General features: G+C 33.1%; 2 long non-coding RNA genes across 3 annotated transcripts; both read right to left on the reverse strand.

The window, feature by feature from the left end:
* Positions 1-249: 249 nt before the first annotated feature.
* LOC147523950 (uncharacterized) lies at positions 250-1667 on the reverse strand. The gene is made up of 2 exons (XR_015196823.1): positions 1558-1667; positions 250-702 (listed from the first exon to the last, which is right to left on the reverse strand). It is a non-coding gene; the product is annotated as an uncharacterized LOC147523950 (long non-coding RNA).
* Positions 1668-1958: 291 nt separating this feature from the next.
* On the reverse strand, positions 1959-2435 carry LOC147523951 (uncharacterized). 2 transcript variants are annotated; one of them, XR_015196824.1, is made up of 3 exons: positions 2334-2435; positions 2182-2240; positions 1959-1992 (listed from the first exon to the last, which is right to left on the reverse strand). It is a non-coding gene; the product is annotated as an uncharacterized LOC147523951 (long non-coding RNA). The 2 variants fall into 2 exon arrangements; XR_015196825.1 differs by having other exon boundaries at positions 2178-2240.
* Positions 2436-6012: the final 3577 nt, after the last annotated feature.

Here is a 6012-nt window from a genome sequence, read left to right on the forward strand (position 1 = left end):
TTAATAACATCCAACCCCTCTGCTAGCTGCTTAAGCAATAAGCATGCAAAGTGTCTTCATACGCCCATCTCATTCAAAAGAACTTTAACACACAAATCTTAGAGGCTTTAGAGCATTTCAATTGCAGCTCCATAAAGCCCAAGCTAATTTCAAATTTGAGCACTTGTTCAAGTAGTTAACTTTGACATTTACTAGAAATTAACAAATCGAGAAATAACCTCCAATGGCTCCAGATAACCGACACAGAACATGCCCACTAAATAACTACAATTAGCTTACTTGAAACGGTCATAAGTTACACTCAACGTCTAAGTTTTGTCTAGTTCTAACATCACCGAATCACTAACAAGTACCACTGAATATGGTAAACCTTTTATTTCTCTTACAAAACCCGTTGGATTTGTATTATACAAAAGATTTTATGCATTTGTAGGATTTTGGCCGTGAAACGACTATAACTATAGCATGGCTTTAAAACAGCTTCATTTAAAATCACAGCAATAAAAAGAAATAAAACAAAGAATACACAATATTTAAAAGATAATATATGAGGATTGAAGCTATGTAAATTGAAGTTATGAAAATAAGAGGTAACAGAGAGACTACATACTGCATTGGTAACAGAGATTCTGAGTCTGGCAAATCAACATATAAGAAACTCACCTTTGCCAGATTTACTTAGACTGAAACCACAAGAACCACCTATTCAAGAGATGTAAAACAAAAATAAATAAACTAAAATATAATCTTAGGCATCAGTATTTCATCAAAAAGCAAAAAGAAATATGAAGTAATGACAAACTTAACGCAAACCCATATCAAAAACTATTCAACCTACGTCATTTATCAATTTTGCCCTCAGATTGTCTTGCTTGTTGGCTACTCTATACACTAGCCCTCAAAAGGAATCAGATTTACTTAGACAATAGAGAGTCGTATCACGTATGTACCACATAAAAGGTTGGTAGTTGGTATAGAGTGCCCTAAGCAAGAATGATAGATTAAATTCATTATTGGGTTGTGAATTTGACTAGGATACCACCAATTCAACAGTAATTGCTAATAAGGTTGATTTGTAATCAATATTTAGCAATCAAAGTAACATACCCTACAATATTCACATATAATGGTACAGTTGACATAAATAATCACTATGTAAAACTTGTATTAGTTGTATGAACTTATTGACGATGTGATCTTTGGTTTGTAAAAGCATTTATGCAGTCTGTCTACCTACACCTTGCCTTATTTACCAACAGCTAAATAAAATTAAAAGAATGCAGGCTGGATTGGGACACTCAACATCTTGACTCCCTTCAAGCCATTTGATTAAAGGCATAGTATTAGTAACTGTTAAAAGAGTTACACCTTACAAACCCTACAAATTGCAATCGACCAATAAAACCCTGAGATAGAATTGTGGAACCCAACCATATCATATACTTCTAATCAAAAGAAATTGTTATATCTAGTTATCTCCCATACAATTTTTGGCATTTTGCATATGCTTCTAGAGTAATATATAATAGATATAGAAAGACTGAACTATAGACTCACTGTTGACGGTAACGCTTATCTATATCAGTTAGACCATGATATTTCTCTGGCAATGGTAGCAAAGATTTTGTGAGATTGCAAATGACCTTACACAAACAGAAATCACCCCTGAAAAGAGAATAACAAAAGCAACTTCAATCCAAAGATTGTGCAACGAAAGAGCAACACGTGTAATCGTCATGGTCATTCAGAATAAAAATCTATAAGAAACACTTCATGAAATTCATGCTCAAAAACCAAACAAGAATATGTATAGTGGTTGCTTCTGAAAATTACCAGGAACCACCAAAAACTACAAAATTACACAGACACTAATTAGCACACATTTATAACTACTTAGAAATATACTCCAATTAGTATAAGCTAAAACTCTAAAACAATGATGTTTCATATGGAAATATCTCGTGCTACAGCATCTTCTCTCCGCTTTAGTTCCTTAATGCCATTTAAAAAATGTAACCAACAGATTAATTTTTAACTGAAGGCAAAGACAATCACAAAAAATGAAAAGTTAATACTCTTCTATGTATGGCATCAACTACCTAGTCTAATGTAGCACACAGATATCCAAGGTCGACATGCACATGCTTCTACAAATCTAAAGCAAAAGCAGAAGATACCTACTCCCTTTTCTTCAATTCAGCATGCTTGAATTGGAGTTCCTTCTCCTTCTTTTTGATATCCTAATTCAAAACAAGTACCATATGATGAGTTCAGGTTAAAGCTTAAATAGGGCATCCTAATAAGGTAATTTGATGTCCTGAAATTTATCTCACCTTTGAAGAATCAAGAGGAATATCAACTGTTGCACCACATTGAACGGGAGAGAGGTTTAAAGCCTTGAGTTTGCTGCAGGAGTAACACTTCCAGGATTCTAACAATCAAACCAAAATGTTAGCTTGATACAACATAATACATCAAATGAATCTCAGAAGCAAACAAAAGGATAAAAAGGCGAAAAAACTCCAAGTCATAGTAACATATATAACTAACAATTTCAGAAATTAGACATTACCTTCAAACAAAGCAAAACCCCATGGCACCATCTACCCGAATTGAATCAAAACAAACAGATATGAAATTCCAATGAACTAGATACCTAGTCAGTAAAACCCCATGGTAGGTTACTTTTAATTCCGCTTCCTGCCCAACAACACATCCAGTAATCCCCAATCTTTAATTGCATGATAAAAGCTTGTACATCACCTTCAACTTGTAATGGGGAGAATCATGTTTGGATAAGAGAAACAAAGCCGTCTAACCCCTTTCCCGTTTAGTAAATTCTAAGAATTAAAATTGAAAATGTAGAGATGAAATTGTTAGCTTTCGTAGAATTTGTTGTATATGACGGCGAGTTTTGGTTTTTACCAAATAAAACCGAAAGAGAGAAAATTGGAAAATAGCGAAAATGTGGGGGGAAGGTATTCGTGAAAATAGAGAAAATTGGAAAAGAGCGAAAATTTTGAGGGGAAGCTATTCGCGCTTTGGGTTTGGATTTCGGGGAAATTTTTTTGACAAGCTTGGTCGGTCAATTTTTTGTTTGACGGTTATGGACCATCAATTTCATAAAAAACCCCGTCAACTATATTCTTGACGATTAGTACCCGTCAGTTCCTACCCGGGCCAGGAGTAAAAAAACCATATTTTCACCTAGTGTATGTATTTTAATTAATGCACCATGTATTTTAATTTCACTGTCTTTTTAATTAATGCACTATGTATTTTAATTTCACTGTATTTTTTATGAATGAACTATGTATTTTATGTATTTTAATTAATGCACTATGTATTTTAATTTCACTGTCTTTTTAATTAATGCACTATGTATTTTAATTTCACTGTCTTTTTAATTAATGCACTATGTATTTTAATTTCACTGTATTTTTTATGAATGAACTATGTATTTTAATTTCACTGTTTTTTTTTTAATTAATGAACTATGTATGTTCTTTCCAATATAATTATTTTCATAGAAATACAATTACCAATAAAATTAAAATACATTGTAATATAGTTCATTAAAACACAACTCATTAAATACATAAGAACTTATTTGACTTACATACGAAATACATTAGGAAATACATATGAAATACTTTGGAACTTCATAGTTCACGTTAGAAAATGCATAGGAAATACATAGGAAATACACTTTCATTTCCATTTTAATTTTCCCCTCCTTCTCCCTCCTCTGGATCCGACCAATTTGGATCATAAATTGGTACTAGATCTGCTGTTTCTTTAATACCAGTCCAAATAAAAATATGCTCAACTAAGTCTTTTTGAATATTAGTATGTGTAACTTCATTTCTGATTTTATTTCTTGCTTCAATCGTCTGATAGACAAAATGAAAACCATCATCTTCCTGAAAGAGTGCAGGTATTGTTTCTTTCCTTTGACCTTTACAATTCCAAACTCCACTTTCACGTTCATTCTCAACAATCATATTATGCATTATAATGCATGCCTTCATTATGTCTCCAAGAACAACAACACTATGACAACGCACAGAAGCCTTAACAATATGTCATCGTGCCTGCAAAACTCCAAACGTCCTTTCAATATCCTTTCTTGCAGCTTCTTGACGTTAAGTAAAGATCTTTTCATACTTATTTCTTGGATAATCAATGGTGATAAACGTAAAATAATTAATTCTACTAATGAATAAAGCGTTTAAACTCTAAACAAAAGTAAAAGTAAAACTACTTTGTTACTAGATTTATCAAAGATATTTTTACTCTCAATCGTATTGAGATATAGGGGAGTAAATGATTCGTTCCACTCCTAGTTCTTTAGTATGCGATGGTTTCGTGTCAACTAATCAGTCCAAAGTCTAATGAGAGATTTACGAGGGGAATTCTATACTACGAGGTGAATGCTAAGGGTTTAAATCTAGATAAAGAATTAAAGGGAATTGAATCCACCTTAACTCGACTTAATCAACTAACAAAGACTCGTCGTGATCCAAATTGAATGCTTCGCATATCAAAATAGTAATTATGACCCCTAATTATACATGGCATCTCTACCAATCAATAACTAGCATGTGAAGTCGTCCACCCATTCTCATGGCGAATCAACGACCTTCTAGAGTGGAATAAACTCTCACGACGATTTCTAAGTTAACAAGGATCAAGCTTCATCAAGGCTTCTTCAACCCCCTCTAATGAAGGTTTAGCCTTGAGTCATACTACTATCATTTTCCATTGAATTAAAACTAGACATCATATTAAACTTCTACCTTATGCAATTTTACTAAACAATAATTAAAATCTCAGGTAATAAATAGGAAATGAATAACAAGTAATAAAGGAATTTAGATCTAAACAATTGTAAATGACAAAAATTAAAATGAACAAGAATATATTATTTTATTTATCTAATCAAGCAATAACAATATTTTCGAGGTTTAATCTAAAACAAGGAATGAAAATGAAACTAAACTTAATTAAAAACAATTAAAACTAGATCTAGAATTATCGATATTTTAGGTCTAATTAGCTACAATTAACAAAGAGCTAAACTTTTGTTTTTATATGCTTCATATCCAAAAATCGTGCATGGGCTTGGAGCCATGTTTTAGGCCGAAAAATAAGGCCCAAAACCCAATTCTTTCAGTCCAAAAAGGCCTCTTCAACTGAAGTTGTCTTTAACAAACTTTTCGTCCACTTCTACTCCTCTGATTTTGTCCAGGCTTAGACCAATGGAAATCTCTTTCCGAGCCGGTCGTTTTGACGTAAGGTAGGCCCAATTCCGAGGTCTGAGTCCAAAGATATGGTCTTCGGAAGTTCTGGTGACTTTGTGCACTATTTCTACCCACGTGGACTTTGACTTTCATCTTTTGACCGGGCTTTACAGAGGCTTTGTCTTCTTGAAAATTGGCCTTTAATCACAGAACTCCTTAGCAACCGACCTTTGCTCCTTTATCTCGCTAAAGTGGCACATTTTTGCACATAATGGACTTTGAAGCCTGAAATACATAAAAACACATAATCAGTATTAACTCTTACTTATTATTCACATAATTGGTCTAAAAGTACGATTGTTAAGGGGTTAAAACTACAGTTTTGGGCTCTTATCAAACCACCCCCAAATAGCATTTTGCTTGTCCTCAAGCAAATATGAGAAATTAGAATAAGTGACCAAAAATGGAGTTCTAACTAATCTCGTTTCGCTAAGTGCGATTGCATTGACCATATGCAACAAGGCCTTAAACCACTAGGAATTCCCTAGTGGACAAGTTGTAGCCTCGTGAGAGTTTTCCAGTGAAGGTACTCACAAACTTCATCTATACTACAACGACTAAGAAATAAAACTATTGTTTCCTTATTCATGCTCTAAATTAACTATACATCTCACTAGTAATGAATATAGAATAATCAAGTCGAAACCTAAGCTAATATATGCATAATAATCAATCTTCTACAATAAACATATATATAATGAGTAATACT

The sequence above is a fragment of the Coptis chinensis genome, chromosome 1 (assembly GCF_015680905.1).
Source record: "Coptis chinensis isolate HL-2020 chromosome 1, ASM1568090v1, whole genome shotgun sequence".
In the NCBI taxonomy this organism is placed as follows: Eukaryota; Viridiplantae; Streptophyta; class Magnoliopsida; order Ranunculales; family Ranunculaceae; genus Coptis; species Coptis chinensis.